This window comes from Arctopsyche grandis, chromosome 10 (assembly GCF_051622035.1).
Source record: "Arctopsyche grandis isolate Sample6627 chromosome 10, ASM5162203v2, whole genome shotgun sequence".
In the NCBI taxonomy this organism is placed as follows: domain Eukaryota; kingdom Metazoa; phylum Arthropoda; class Insecta; order Trichoptera; family Hydropsychidae; genus Arctopsyche; species Arctopsyche grandis.
The window spans coordinates 1,731,657-1,749,154 of record NC_135364.1 but is presented as its reverse complement, the minus strand read 5'-3'; the positions used below and the strand labels follow the sequence as shown (position 1 = coordinate 1,749,154).

The window sequence follows — 17,498 nt, the reverse complement described above, 5'->3', positions numbered from 1 at the left end:
CCTCGAAACAAGCACAAGGATTTCATTAAATTTATTTTGTAAGGAGATTTAATTGATGACAAGAAAATATATTATGTGTACTTTGTAATTAGGTGTTTTTTATTAAAACCATTTATTAATAATAGAAGTATGACAAAATAGTAGATAAATACATTAAACTTTGAGCATATTATAATTGTGATTCCGCAAATAACTTTTTTCCACAAAATTTCTTAACAAAACAGATCTATTGCGTCTTTCTTGTCTTCACATTCCTTACCATGCAAATAATATATAATTAAACTTGCAAAAACAAATACAATAATTTTTATATGGTGGTACAATTTAGCGTTATGTACTACCAAGTGGTACTCGAGTTAAAAAAGGTTGGGAACCGCTGGTCTATATAATAATTATACATATGTATAGATAATGTATGTAGATACAAATGATAAAATAATTAATTAACAAATTGAAAAATAATTTATCGATCAGTATAGCAGTTCTATCCATCGAATATATGTATATATGTATGTATATACATACATATGTATGTACAGTGATGAATGCAAATGAGTATTCATGGCAGCAAGAATATAATTTGACGATATAGAGACACAATAACGTAGAGAGGTCGCTCTCATACTGAAAATGGCCTCAAAGAGAGGCAAATAATAATAATAATAATAGTATTAAAATTATTCATAATAATATTAACAATAAAATAATAATAATAATATGTTTATTCCAAACGATAGGCAAAGTTGTGCAATCCATATCGCCCATATAAAGAATATACATATGTATATGTATGTAGATGACGTATACATATATGTATGTATGTAGGTACAAATGATAAAATAATTTCAATATAATAATAATAAAAAAAAGTATTAAAAACATAATTAACTAATTGACAAATAATTTATCGGTCGGTAAAACAGTTCCATTCATCGAAGAGTGATGAATGTAAACGAGTTATCACGGTAGCAAGAATATAATTTGACGATACAGAGACACGATAACATAGGGAGGCCGCTCTCATACTGATAATGGCCTCATTGTAAGGTGTGTACGTAATAATAATAATAATAATAGTAATAATAATAATAGTAATAATAATAATAATAATAATAATAATAATAATAATAATAATAATAATAATAATAGTAATAATAAATAATAATAAAAATACAATAATACTAAAATTTATAAATTGAAAAAATGTATGAATTTGATATTCATTTTTTTTAATGGAGATTCTTATCAACGAAATTCAAAGTCCTCTCAATCGACTCATTTTTTAAACAAAATATTAAAAGCAAAGTGGAACTTTTGTTTAATGGATTTATTTTTTATATATTAAATCTCGCCGCAAGCGAAGTACATATTTTTAAAAGTGCTCATTTTTACTACGCCTGTTGATTAATCTTACTCAATAGTTTTCAAACATTCCATAAATAAATTTTCCGGGCGATATTTTTCGCCAAATTATTTATTACATTTCTAATAATTAAGAGAACCAATAATTTATTTTATTATTTGCAGGCATATTCATGTAATTTTTGGGTGCCAAAAAAATGGCTCATGAGCCACGTTTCGCACGAGTTAAGGGCTGAGGACAACTCTCTATCATTATATTCAAATATCACCAATTCGTCACTTGTATGACACCATCATATGTATGACTCCTTCATTGTCACATGAAGTGTAATTAATGTTAACAATAAAACGACTAACGAGTAGACATACCTAATTCAAAAAACAGCACCATTGATTTGTGGCACACCTCACGCACTGACTAACCGAAATTGTACGACACGTGTCTTCATTGTTTTAAATAAGAGTATATAAACTCATCACTGTTAGAATTTAAGTTAGTCCGTAATCAGCTCTTGTACTGAATATTATAATAAATATTATTCTTTATTCAAACCGTTCGTCTGCAGTTATTTATTCACGCGTGTAAAGGGTCTCCACTACTGTCCTATAATATAGCTTTGCTCATCTTGTTGAAGCCTGCGAATATTCTGTACATATTCCTAGAAAATTTCCTATATGATGGAAATAACCGCAGCTTTTCAAGCTTAAAAAGGCATCACTACATATGATATTATAATAGATGAAATAGAAGATTAACCTTTTTAAAAGGTACTATATTAATTTTGATGAATGAGCAGTATTTAAGCACACCTTCAAGGTCAATTTTGTAGGGAAAGGGCTAGAAAATAATTGAATGACGAGTGCGTTCGTCCGACGTGGACTTTCGAGTCGTGTCGGAAAACCCAGGAAGCCTTCAGTTCCGTGACGCGAATTTTCCACAAGACGAAGCGGCCACTCACGACCACTTCTTCACTTCAAACGTGCCTGGAAGTTGTCGCCGGCGCGCCCTGGGATCGAATCGGGATGAGGTGGAGACTAGAGGGATGAAGTATCATATCACGATATCAGGAACGCTTCGGCAAAATGCAAAAAAGAACGCTCGAGCTTCCTCTACTGCTCCTTCGTCGCCAATAAAGAAACTGGGACAGATGCGGGGGTGGGATCGGGGATGGCCACAGCCACCCACCCACCCCCCGTGTTTCAAAAACCGATCGAACATATGTGTGCTGTTTAAGAAAAATATGAAGGACGTGCAATATGTGGTGTCGAGGGGAGTCTCCGGGATTTTATTGCATTTTTTATTTAAAGTTAGGTACTGTCTAAAGGCGGCACCTAGTGAGGGATTTTTATTTAAAAATGTTATTTTTTTCTTATTTGTGGATATTTTCCCTCTGAGTGTATTTTTAAAATTAAATGCTATAAAGAGATCTTTTAAATTATTCATATTATAAGGAACTATATAGATCAATATCGAGAACCTTTTTGGTGTGAACAGTCGAATAAGGAAGAGTTCACGAAATCGCAAAATTTTGAGAGCCGTAGTATATCTATATATTTTTTAAGAAAAATTCAATTATTATATTAATTAGTTTCAAATTTTGTTATATAAATAGATGTATCCTGTCTTCTGATGAATTTTAAAATGTCCTAGCCTACACACTAGCAAATGAATTTTAGAAATTGTAATTTATTTTCTAAATTCTAAGGCGCTATCATGCTATGCAATCAGTCTTTCAACTTATCGAAACGATTTGTTGCTCGTAGACTTTATCCACACACGAAGATTCATTTTTCAGCATCCCGCACTAATAACTAATCTTTCAAAAGATATGTTCAACCTACATGACCGACATTGTATTGTTCTATTTATAAAATAACCAGCAGAATATACTAGTGGTTATCATTTAATGCTTCGAACAAAGTGGTCACGGGTTCAAATCCTACTGGTTTCTGCTGGCCAGACCTTGGATTTGTGACTGTAGGTCGATCGTTTCCTATCAGAGTTTGCCAATTTATCTGATTTTCATTGAAGCGGTTCCAATAAATTGGCAACCTTACTCATTTTCTCACAATTCTCGAGTTTATAGCAATCTCGAATTTCGCCGAATTGAATAAAATGCTGTAAATTTTCAAATTTGACCATTAATATCTCTGTGGATGTTAATTGATATGTATTTACTGAATTTCGCTGAATTGTTTAAAAATACTGCAAATTTGACCATAGATGTCTCTGTGGGCGTTGTATAGTGCGAAAAACACTTGTATCAAATGTACAATGTTTCTGTTGAGAGAGGCGAATTGGGTTTACCTGTTAGACCTTTCTGGTTTAAATAAAAAAAAGTACCTTCTTGGGAATCCAAAAATGGTTTTTTCGACCTACAATTTGATTCATGATATTTTCAGTTTTTAAAGAAATGCGATGAAAATAGGATTTTGTCGTTTTTAATTTAAAGTTTATCACAATTAAGTTGAAAATCTAAAGATGCGGCAGTTCCTAGAATAGTTATATATGTTATGTTCATATTTTAATAGTTAATCAATCGAAATGGTAAATTTTTTGAAAATCGAAATTAAAAAACGCGGGAAAATACTATTATATTTATTGCTTCAATAAAAAATTCAGGAATTAGTTCCATTTAATTTTGACGATTTTGGTGCTCCCTGATTTTCGGTCTGGGTCCCCTCCTCCTTTGCATGGCTCTCTATGCCTATAAATATGTATACATAAGTAATATGATCTCTATATTCAACTAATATATCCTGAAAAATAGTAGATAAGGCACTTTGCATACAGCCCAAGGCCACCACTCTGCCTAAGCAAAACGATTATATGCACTTGCATACCACTTATATGTACATACTACGCTCGGCTCGGATATGTGTGCGAATACCGGTTTCGGATTCGCGAAATAAACAATAAAGTATTGGTGTGTGTGTGTGTTTTGTGCATTATGTAGATTCAGCGAGGAGTCTCTCTCTCCTCTCGTTGGTGTAGACGAGTTAGAGTGCGTTCGGGCCGAACGGGCATCGAACCCGGGGCTCGTTTCCAGTTACTCGTACGTGTGTCGTGAGCCCAACCAAGTTTTTTTTCTTGCATTCCTGCAGAACAGACCATCGGATGAGGCCCCTCGTCGCTAATTAGAAATTTGCATACAAAACAATACTTTCGGACGATGCAACTGTCGGCACATTTGCCGGTCTCGTTCAGACCTACCCCCACTACTCTATTTGCTTTGTTAACTTTGTATGTAGGTTATTGAGACTGGGCGCTCAAGTTGTTGGATGTGAAGTTTTATTCTGTTCAAATTTGTTTTTGTCTTTGAAGTAGAACTAATTATACTAGCGGCAATTTGTTGGCTTCATATATTCGCTACAAATTCGAATAATAATTTTTGATAAAAAATCTAAAATTTTGTAAAACTGCAATCAATGAAATAGATCTTCATAATTTACATATGTAGCTAGGGAGAATTTAAGATAAATACTTCTAAATTTTTAAAATAATTTCAGATAGTTAGGAAATAATTTTTTCCCGATTGTTCTGGTGTACCGCAAGGTTCAAATCTGGGTCTTTTTTATTTGCATGTCATTATATGTTTTTTTTTACCAGTGATGATGTATGAATGTGAAACTTAGACATTGAACGCCAAGTTACAGCATAAAGTTCAATGCACTCAAAGAAGTATGGAATGTTGTAAGCTTGGCATAACGAGGAAAGACGGGAAACGGAATACGTGGGTGAGAAGTGTCACAAGGGTAGTGTATAGAGTGAAGAGATTGAATTGGTAATGGGCGGGCCACGTGGCTAGAAGAATGGACAAATGGTGGACGAAAGAACTGCTAGAATGGTACCCGAGAGAATTCAAAAGCTTAAAAGGAAGCTGCAGGGAAGATGGGTATACTAAATTAGGAAAATGTGAAGGGTGAGATGGATGAGAGTTGTGCAAAACAGAGAGGAGTAGAGGCGTGTTGGAGAGGTCTTCATCCATCAGTGGGCGGTTGTAGATAGTGATGATGATGATGATGATATTATCTTGCATATTTTAATCATTTATTACATTCTGATGACTTTTAGATAAATATATGGACTGTGACAATTATATAATGCTAAAAATTCTCTTTAATGAGTGATTCGAAATTGATTACAGTATACTGCCATATTATGTATATTTTCTATTATGTATTTTCTATCAGTTTCTGTAAAGAGTTGGTAATTTGTCTTTGTCGATATTTGTATACATAAATTAATCACGAATATTTCGTGTGTAAGGATACCTTAAAAAAAGCGCTATATGTATATATGTATATACATTTTAAACTAAAATTTTTAACGTAACCAAAAACACGCTTAACGTTAATTGAAAAATTCAAGGGATTATCCTTTACCTTTTTGCACGAAACAAAAAATTATTAGAGTAAACTTAACTGAATTTTTACAGCCTTTAAAAAGCGCAAAGTTAATTACCATTACAAATAGCGGAAAAATAAAAGGGAGAGGTGGGTAATAAAATTTTCAAAAAAATGCCTTTCCTTTTGTGACAGTAGTACTTACGCTCATTTTTATTACGACCAAGTTTTTCAACGTCTTTTTATCGTCGTAATTGCGTTAAAACCGGACCGGACGGTTGCGAAGGTGTTGATGACGGAAAAAAATGGCGTAACGAAATAATGGCGGGAATAAAAAGTAACAACATGTATGTATGTATAGAGTATCCCGTATATTTTCCGTTAAATTAAATCGAATCACCCTCAAAAATAAAGAAAAAAAATAAGAACAAACATCAAGTGTGATTATGTCGTATGCATATTTATATTTGACAATAGGGGATGTATTTTGGCGGGAACGTGACGCCATTTTAAATGCATTATCGATGACGCTTATTTATTGTTTCGTCTCCATTATGGAAAAGCGTGCCGTTTCCAATATCCTATTTTTTATGTTTTTTCCTCCCTCACCATATCGAGTTTTCTTTCGGTTTTCCGCCGCCCTAACCGCATTTCGCTCAAGTTTTCCCCGTCCTGTAAAGTTATTGCTATGTAAAACAGCGAGTTTCGATTTTGCATCCTTTCTTATTCCGACACTTTTCGCGGATGATGGGAATATCATGAGCGGCGACAGATGCTTCTCTTTTATAAAGGAAAAAAATGTATATTTATATTTAAAAATATAAACAATAAAATTTGTCTGAATGAAAATTCGGAAAATTTTTTCTCTCGAAGCGATCCGCCAACATCTGATACTTATTTACATCGTATAAATGTAAAGGGAAAATACGAGCTTACGGAAAAGCCTATGGGTATTTAATCCTCTGTTTTTCTCTATTGAAACTCGTTTCGCCTCTCAAGAGACTGATCATGATGAATGATAGGCCTGATGAAATTTGACGTTACACAATCATGCTCTATTTTTCCCAGTGTGTAACGTGTCAGTTTAATTTTGACGTCGTTTTAATAACATCGTACATAAGCATATGTTACAATGTTGGAATTTCAGAAAATATGATTAAAAAAATATGAAATTAGATCATTTAGTCGAGTAGACCTTTAAGTCGAATTGCGTTCATGTCTATTTTATTGATTCTTTGGATATGATTTCTATGATTGGATATGTCTCGTAATTCAGCGACTTGTATAATAAAAAAAAATGCTGCAATGTTTGTAATTGGCCAGGAAGGCGCATTGGGGTTACCTGTAAGACCTTCCTGGTATATATGTAAAAAATAAATATTAGATTGAAATTGAATAATTAATTGGATAAATTGAACTTGCGAATCTCACCGTGCGTTTCCAGATCGCGAGTTCACACGAAAGCGTACGCAAGAGCAGATCTACATCACATTATTCACACGAATCTGACTTTGAACATGCAGCTGATGATATATTATAGTATTGTCATACATAAAAAAAAAAAATTTATATTTTTAACGGTTTCGAGCGCGTCATCGGTCAAGACAGGTGACACCCACGCAACTTTCGCATCGATTACTCACATACACATACATATTATTCACGTGTGTCGCATTTTGATCACATTGTGGCGGTTCTAGTAATTAATTTTGTCCGAAAAACTCAGTGGGCGGGTGATATACAATACATGGAGTGATTGACGGGTTTGACGACTTGTCAAACCTGTCAATTGTGTCCGAACCACCTGTGCCGTTGACTCTTCAAAGGCGTAAACGTTTCGTTTTTACGTCATTCTGCGAGCAATTTCGTGCCCACCTCCTTTTCCGCTCGGATAGATCTCGATAGGTCGTAAAATGGGAATTTGTTGACCGGTCTGATTTATCGGCCGACTTGGCCTATCGTCATTCGAGGCTGTTTACGTGAAATGGAAGTCGTCAAATGTCAACGATCCCATTTAGAATCAATTTGGTATGAATATAACTTGCTAGGCGAGTCAATTTTCAGACCCGATGAAAGCTTGTCGCATTCGTTTGTGATTTATATTTATCAATTTTATTATGGTTACCTATGTACATATTATACATACGTAAGATAACTGGGCATATCAACAGTGACGTGAAATAGCATTGCATTGGGTTATGGCATATAAATTTATTTAATAAAAAAAATTTAAAGACACGTGTCAGTGTTATATTCGATCCGCACGCGGTCGTATTTTTTACATACCTCCTTTACGTTTCACATGGCTTTCGTGTTAGTGGTCATTTTTATCTCTTATCCGATCGTTTTCATACTTTGCCATATTGCCCATTTTGGTCATCAATACACGTTAATGTATCGCCTGCCATTACGTTGGAGATAAAATATCGTATACAACGCGTTTTAAAAACGGCGCCCGTAAACCTTCCTGACGTTTAATAAGCGTTCGTCCCGTGTCTTCCAACCTGTTCGCCATGATATGGCCATATAATATTTTAACTGTTTAAACGCCTATAATTCACTCTAAATTTTATAAAATTTGCTCTATAGGTTCTCGTTATCTCTAATATTTAAATATTTATAGTTTTAACTCTCATATGTACATATATATAAATTTCAAATTTGGCGTCTAGCTTCATGTAATGTATTACACGATATATATATTGATTTTTGGCCAAATATGTCAAATCTGACATTTCACTGTATATCTCCTCAGTCGGTTTTATCTGTGAGATAATTTCAAATACCTTTTAAATGGGTCTACGTGACGAGACAGAATGTTAAATTACAGAAAACACAAATATCGGTAAAGTACATATTCACTTAATTTGCGCGAGCAGGATACAACAGGAATAAGAGGAACATGCTTTTCCTCCCGTATTCTGCGCACGCACATTAATACGGGAGGAAAAGCCTGTCCCTCTTGTTCCTGTTGTATCCTGCTCGCGCAAATTAAGTGAGTATGTACCGTTTACCATGAACCATTTTTTTTTGATCTTTCGACTTAAGATCTTTCGATTTTCGATCTTTGCCTTCCGATATTTGCGTTTTCTGTAATTTAACATTCTGTCTCGTCACGGAGACCGCTTTTAAATATATTTATATATATTTTATTTTCATTTTTTTTACTACATTTTATACCAGAAAGACCGTACAGGTAAACCCCAATTTTCTCTGAACCAAAAAAAAATCGTCATTTGTCGAACAGTGTTATGATATACAAGAGGTTCCAGTGAAAATAAATCAAAAATAGCTTCAATAACAAGCGATTAAGTTAATGTACATTGCAATATGCACTGGTTCTGAAGAGGCTAATTACAGATATTGAAATAAAAAACAATAAAAAAAACAGTCCAGGGGTGGATTTCTGCACCACGGTTTCCTCGAGGATCTTCACCGACTTTTTCCTTTTGTTTTTGGGTCGATGCATTGAACCGAAACGACTTGGTCCTCCTGGATATAGGAGGTTTTTGACCCACGCCCGCTAATCCGGCCACGCAAGCTTTCGCAAAATTTATGCGATCTAAATCTAGATCGTTACTAATCTCAGTGGAATCTGTACTGCTGCCTATTAGTGAATATTTTACGATAAATAATTTTTGACTGATCTACGAGACATTATATTTTATTTATTACCAATAAATACATACATACATATATAAGAGAGCTGCAGTATGTCTTAAATATACCAAATTTCGAATCATGATAGCTCGTTATTCTAATAAACTAAACAGGGATTACATATATTTTTACATATATACCAGGATGGCCTTACAGGTAAACCCCAATGCGCCTTCCTGGCCAATTACAAACAATGCAGCATTTTTTTACACAAGTCAGTGAATTACGAAACACTGAAAACTCGTAATTAAGAAGACATATATGAATTGTACATAAATTTTATTGTACATTAATCATACTCAAATAGTGGTGACAGAGTAGGTAGGAAGATTTTTAGCCAATTTAATCGGGAACCGTTTCAACAATGAAATCAGAAAAATTGGCAAACTCTGATAGGAAACAATTGACCTGAAGTCACAAATATCTAGGTCTGGCCAGCAGAACTACATATATTCATTTCATTCATTCATTTCTTCAAATTATTAAGAGGTGATATTTACAACCCAACTATATTGGAAGAAATGAAATTTTGGGTTCCATCTCGCCTCATTGATTATCGATTGCGTCCATTGTTCCAAACTATTAAAGCAAGAACTAATTTTCTTGCTTTTTCACCAATCGCTCGAGTCTTACGCTGCTTGAATTTGGTCAGCAATCACATTGATATTTTCAATATTTCACCGGATAATCTATCCGTATTTTTACTGTTTTTTACTTTTAATTCAATTTAAACTATTTATATATGTGTTTTTTTTTTTTGTGTATTATTTTCATTTTTGATTTTTCAATTTATTAATTCTCAATTTTTCAATTTTTAATTTTTATGTACAATTTTTTAAATGTTTTATTTTATTTGTTTTTCTATTATTGTTGTTTTATTTTTTCTTATGTATTTGATCTTTTATGTATTGTCTGGCCACAGTGTCATATTGGGGTGACCTGTAAAGACTCTGTGGTTTACTTGTATATTAAAATAAATAAATAAATAAATAAATATACTCAGAAAAATTCTTTTCAATCGAAGTCAGCTCATAGGATCGAACCCGCCGCCTCTCGGTGCTAGGCAGAAGCTTAATGACCGAGCTATGCTGCTGGCTTATGAAAGAATCACTAATAAATCACAAAAATCATATCATTTGACAGTGTTTAAGTACGTTTATAATATTTTAATCAAAATTAGGTACATTTCCAACAGGTTTAGCATTATTTTCGCGCGTACTCGTTTTCGCTCGGTAATCACCGTGATGATTTTTGAGGCGCCAACTTAGCTTTGAATCCTTCGTTCGTTTCAGTTTCTTTTTTTTGCCTTTATTCCAGGATATTATGTTTATGTATTTTTTTACGTAAGTCGAGCAAATACTTTAATTTCATGCTTACGTGGCTGCGTCCATTACGCTCGCGTTGACGTATGCGAAAAAGTGATTGCGTTTTGTTATACGAACGCGTTAAAAAATATTTCAATTTTACGGTTGAAGTGATACTGCTTTTTATTAATATTATTATTATAAAATTTCGCATTAATTTATTAGTGAATTTTTCGTCGGAAATCATGCAAAAACACTTTTTAGTCACATTCATCCATCCTAAATTTACACAATAAATACGCTGCACGAAAAATCCCATTTTTCTTTCGATTTTATTTTCATTTTCTGCCATTTCAAACTGAACTGAATCTACACATGAGACATATATGGACAAATTTGCAGCATTTATACAAATCAGCAAAAATCGACATGCTGAATAACTCAAATTTTTGTGAAAGATAGGAAAGCTTTGCTAATTTGTTGAAACCGTTTCAATGTAATTAGATAAATTGGGAAACGATTGTCCTTGGAGTTACACATAGCTCAGTGAGCAAGAAGTATAGCTCAGTGGTTGCGTTTATGTTTAGCACCAAGAGATTATTGGGTTTGTAATTAATTGTCCAAGAAGGCTCATTGGGGTTTTCCTGTCAAGCCTTCCTGGTATATATCTATGTAAAATATCTAAGGTTTGGCCAGCAACAAAACCAAGGATAGAATCCGTGACCACACAATCGAATATTTTGAATAGAACTTTAGACTTCTCCACCCCTCGTAATCCCTACTAGTAACCACATAGTAGTTTCTATTAACTGTCGCCGTTAAGCCTTCCTGGTATATATCTATGTAAATATCTAAGGTTTGGCCAGCAACAAAACCAAGGATATAACCCGTGACCACACAATCGAATATTTTGAATACAACTTAAGACTTCTCCACCCCTCGTAATCCCTGCTAGTAACCACATAGTAGTTTCTATTAACTGTCGCTGTTAAGCCTTCCTGGTATATATATGTAAATATCTAAGGTTTGGCCAGCAAAAAAACCAAGGATAGAATCCGTGACCACACAATCGAATATTTTGAATAGAACTTTAGACTTCTCCACCCCTCGTAATCCTTGCTAGTAACCACATAGTAGTTTCTATTAACTGTCGCTGCTAAGCCTTGCTGGTATATATCTATGTAAATATCTAAGGTTTGGCCAGCAACAAAACCAAGGATATAACCCGTGACCACACGATCGGATATTTTGAATACAACTTAAGACTTCTCCACCCCTCGTCATCCCTGCTAGTAACCACATAGTAGTTTCTATTAACTGTCGCTGTTATTATGTGTACCATTTCAAGAAAATCAAATATTTAGAAGTGGGTCAAAAATTGATTACAAAACTTGACTCGTACAAACAGAAATCCCAAACTAAATGAAACCGTGTGCAAAAAGTATTTGGCCGAAACATTGTACGTTGGAAAGTTAGTGTGCTCTTTTTCGCATTACGAATTAATAACAACATAATGTCTGCGTAACGTTGGCTGATGCTAAGTAGGGTAACAATACGCGCGGGGCTAAGAAAACGGGAAGATTACTTACGTAACGTCACGCGGAACAGCTGACATTTTAACTTAATGGCGCCTAAATTACTTTTTGCGTCCAAACGTGCGGAATAGTGTCGTTTAACTTGGACAATGACGTGTATAAATTTTGGAATGTAAAAAAAATGTGCGTATTGTCGGTGTATCCGAAGTAATGCGGTCTTCAGTCGCGTTTACGACTTTTGCTTTGTAAAGAAAATGCTAGTCGTTTCAGATTTCATGTAATTTGTGTAATGTAAGTCGTTCCGATTGCGAAATCTATGTACGTACATATACTCGTATGAATATGATACAGAGTTATAAATAATGATTGTCACAGTATATGTATGTTTGTATCAAGTGTAAATAAAATTTTTAATTCAAATTAAGTGGACGAGCATCTAGATTGGCGATTTCATATATGCTATTATTTTAGCACATAAACCAGATTATTTTTAAAAATGTCACTTGTACCAGTCTGGTTTTCAGCCCGTCATTTCAGCTTTTTAAGTTTAATTTCTACGAAAATTCCGCCCTTTTAGAATTGAGACGTTATTTCAAAATCCTTATGCTTACTTTACATATCAAAAAGATGATACATAATTAGACTGATTTTTTTTTCAAGTGATTTTAAATCGCTAAAAAGTAAAAAAAAAGAATTTTTCGATTTAAAACTGTATTTACAATATTAAATTATTACAGAAAGCGTTTGAAGATCGCTTTATAGATTTTAAGACTAATTTAAAAGTGCTTCAATTTTTCTAAAATCCATTTGATATCGATATCAACGATATTGAAGAATATTTTCAATTAAAATTAATCGATTTTCAAACGAATGATGGTTTGAAGTCAATATTTAAAAATAAAACGTTAATTAGATTCTATGATATATTGGAGGAGTCTGATTATCCAAAAATAAAAGCATTTGCTAGAAAAATCAATTTTCGATAGCACATACATACATATGAGAACAGACGTTTCCAAAATGAAATATACTAAATAAAAAAATCGATTCAATTTAAATAAGTAAATATTGGATACGGCTAAGGACCCCTAACATTTAAACTAATTCAATGCCATCTTAAAATGATATTCAATGAGTCACAATGACATTCGCTTAAAATGTAATTGTTCAATTTAAATAAGAATATGTTGGTGCGGTTGAGAACACCTGTAATTTATACTAATTTAATAACATCCGCGATCTATACGATAAAAATTACCATATACATCGATAGATATATAACATTTATATAATACAATAAAAAGTTACTTTTTCCATTAAAATAAGAAAATTTAGGATTTTTGAATATTTTGTCGCTTGAACATTATTTCCGTGGACATTTTGTCGCGTGATCATTTTGTCGCGGGTACATTTTGTCAGTGCACTAATTTTTGGGTACATTTTGTCGTTGAACCTTTTGGACTTGCACCAATTGTCGTGTAACCATTAAAATCTTAGCATATTTTTGTTCCATTAATAATTATCTTGTATTATATGTATGTATGTGTGTATATATGGACCTGTATGTAAAAATAATAAAATAAATAAATGTAACAATTTTAATCAATTTTTAATAGCTATCAAGCTTTTCATTTTCGAATTTGTACATTGTAACAACACATACATAATACATACATATGTATGTATATATGTACATACATACATACGTATATAAACATGTAGGCATAAAATCCGTGTTTACATTATATACAAATATGCACAAAAAATTGGCAAAAAATATATGCAAATTTGTTTTAGTTGGATTCTAATAAGATTATTATTTATTATTATTTAAGAGGGCTGGATGCCAGAAACTTTAATTTGTTTCCGTTCCTTTCTTCGATATATACATATATTGAGTGAATGTATATATGCAAAGTGAATGCGATTTTATAGATATTTGGTGGCTTCTAGCTCCTATAAAAAATAACTAATAAAAAAAATAAAAAGATAGAAACATGCCTATGTTGGCGGTCTCCATGACGAGACAGAGTGTTAAACGACAGAAAACGCAAATATCGGAAGGCAAAGATCGAAAATCGAAAGATCTTAAGTCTAAAGATCAAAAAAAAATGGTGCATGGTAAACGGCACATACTCACGTACATACTCACTTAATTTGCGCGAGCAGGATACAACAGGAATAAGAGGAACAGGCTTTTCCTCCCGTATTCTGCGCGCGCACATTAATACGGGAGGAAAAGCATGTTCCTCTTGTTCCTGTTGTATCCTGCTCGCGCAAATTAAGTGAGTATGTACCGTTTACCATGCACCATTTTTTTTTTTTTGATCTTTCGAGTTAAGATCTTTCGATTTTCGATCTTTGCCTTCCGATATTTGCGTTTTCTGTCGTTTAAAAATCTGTCTCGTCACGTAGACCCATATCCATAGCATATTAAAAAAATAATTTATCTAGTGCCATAATTGGGGAAGGAAGAAGTGTAATACGTTTGTATGGACAAGGCGCTGGTGTCCAGCCCTCTTAAGAATACGAGAGAATAAAAGACAAGGTGTCAAAAAAAAAAAAAAAAAACAGTAATTGAGAATCGTACGTCACATTTAAGATTATTTTACGACGTTAACTCTCCACAAAGGACACAATATATCTTGCTCGAATTTCATGTACGGGTTTGGCTACTTTTCAACGCTCGCGTTTGTCATCTTACGGTCGTTTTGGACGACCTGGTTCGCCAATAAATCTGCGATTCGTCCTTTTTAAGGCTTCGCCAGAGCAAAACAAAGAGGGGTTAACATCCTCGAACTCGTAAGGATGCGTAGGGTGACCCTCGGTTCTCAAACCGCGTGGCGTGGGTCATCTTCAAGACCAGTTTAACCGTCTACGGGTGTGCTCCCCTCCTCCTCCGTTTACCTTTCGTCGTTTTTATCGCTGTTTGCTCAACTTTGTGCTGGTCGTAACTGCACTCTGTGGAGCACTTTTATCATATACACTTAAATAAGTACACATAGTATACATATATCGCGTCCTGGGAGCACAACGGTGATATGTCCACAAGACCCAATTAATCTGGTAGTGTTTTGAAGATAAATCACAACGTTGTTCACTGGTTAGGTTAGTTTAGAGAGGTCGTGGGTTCAAATATGGTTTTGCTTAAACGTTGCTCGGTAGAGCAGAGTCTCAACTGTGATGGGGGATGGTAAGCGGGAAAAAGTCAAACAGCATTGGCTAATAAATCAGCTGATAACTAAAAGCAGCAAAGAATAATTTAATATCGTCAGCAAACAAGAGACATAATGCATTACATAAAACTCTAGGGAGGTTATTAATAAGAATTGTAAATAGTGGACCCCCCTAAAGTGGACCCCTGAGTAACACCAGATCGAGTAAAAATTAGCTGATAACTAAAAATAAAACTATCACTGTTTGATCTGTGTACATATGTAGCTTGTATTGGTTAGAAAGTTTGTTATGGAGGAATAAACAATGGAATTTGACGTTTTGAGTTGCTGCCGGCAATATGTATACTCATTTATGCCGGGAACCTTACAGTTTAGAATAGTTTATTAATACTAAGATTGCTTAAATGATTTGCTTTAAGAATAGTCTATCAATGTATTATTATCCATAAATGAGTTTATGTATTTACAGAAATGAACTTTTCAATCATCAGATAAATTAAATCAGCTGATAACTAAAAATAATTGTATGTGATGTATGTATGTAAGCTTATTGTAAAAAACTAAATGTATGTAAGCTTATTGTAAATCATATTAACAATTAGATACAACATAACTTATTATTGAATACTTATCTCGCAGATAAAACCTAGTGAAGAGATATACTTTTAGCCGTGAAATGTCAAATCTGACATATTTGGCCAAAAATCAATACATATCGTGTATTACCCTACAAGAAGCTACACGCCAAATTTGAAATTTATATATACATATGAGAGTTAAAACTATAAATATTTAAATATTAGAGATAACGAGAACCTATAGAGAAAATTTCATAAAATATAGAGTGAATTATAGGCGTTTAAACAATTAAAATCTGATATCGCATATCAAGGCGAAAAGGTTGAAGATAGATTATGTCACCGTATCTGAGATTCTGGATATTTGATACGCATTGTATACGATATTTTATCTCCAACGTAATGGCAGACGATACGTTAACGTGTATTGATGATCAAAATGATCAATATAGCAAAGTATGAAAACGATCGGATAAGAGATAAAAATGACCACTAACACGAAAGCCATGTGAAACGTAAGGGAGGTATGTAAAAACACCATAAAATTTACAACAACAACAACAAAAAAAAACACCTCCGCGACTGAGGGGCTCCAACTTAGCCTCGATTGAATCTTCATGAAGTTGGAAGCCTTTCAGCTGATCCGTAAAATAATTATTGAAAGCCCCTACTTCATGTATCAAACATCATGTGAAGTGCGGGGGGGGGGGGGGTGGTGGTATAACGATACGATTCGAAATACCATTTTCATCTTCAAAGAAGTTTACACTGAAAAATGTGACGCCATTTTGGAAAGTTATATATGTATGTTATTTAATATATTTTGAAAATTGCAACAAAGCTGAATCAATTCCTCAGTTTAGACAAACCAACACCAAGGACGTGTTATGGGTGTGTACAGTATATAGAGATTTGATTTATACGATCCGTTTATAATTAACGTTAAGTAATTTGTCGTGGGAGTTTATACGTTGTGTGTGTGTTCATATAATGTGTTGGTATTTGGAAGCGAGGTGACTTAAAGCAGCATCAATTACCCACACATGGCGAGTGGCTGGATATTAGATGTCACTGGAATAGGTCGTTACGGGACCAGCAATATGAAACCATTTTGAACGATGGCCTTCCGGAAAGGATAACGTCAAAGAAAATGTATTTCGACAAGTGCAAATATGACCCATGAACACTTAATAGGCTAATCCTGTGTGCCTCATCCTTCTAATAGTTTTTCTATGGAGATTGACGACGATGTTTCAGTTTTGTCAAACTTGATTGGAAAATTAAAAGAAGAGACGAAAAATTCATATCTGATTTTTATATCTTACTAGCTGTATTACCCGGCTTCGCTCGGTATTTGTAATATAAACCACTTAGACATGACTAATCTAATAGTAAATATTTTATTAAATTTATTTGAATAGTTTTATTTTATATAAATTTATTTGAATACTTATTTGAACAAACAAACTTATATAGTAAGTCTCTTATAAAAAATTATATGTATTCGAAATTATATGTATACCAAAATCCGGCGTC

At 33.6% G+C, this 17,498-nt stretch overlaps 1 protein-coding gene across 1 annotated transcript in view; it reads right to left on the bottom strand.

Annotated features, from left to right (window-relative positions):
• The window catches only part of LOC143917917 (kelch-like protein 35), a 225,487-nt gene that overhangs the window by 55,029 nt on the left and 152,960 nt on the right, over positions 1 to 17,498 (bottom strand). The window lies entirely within an intron of this gene.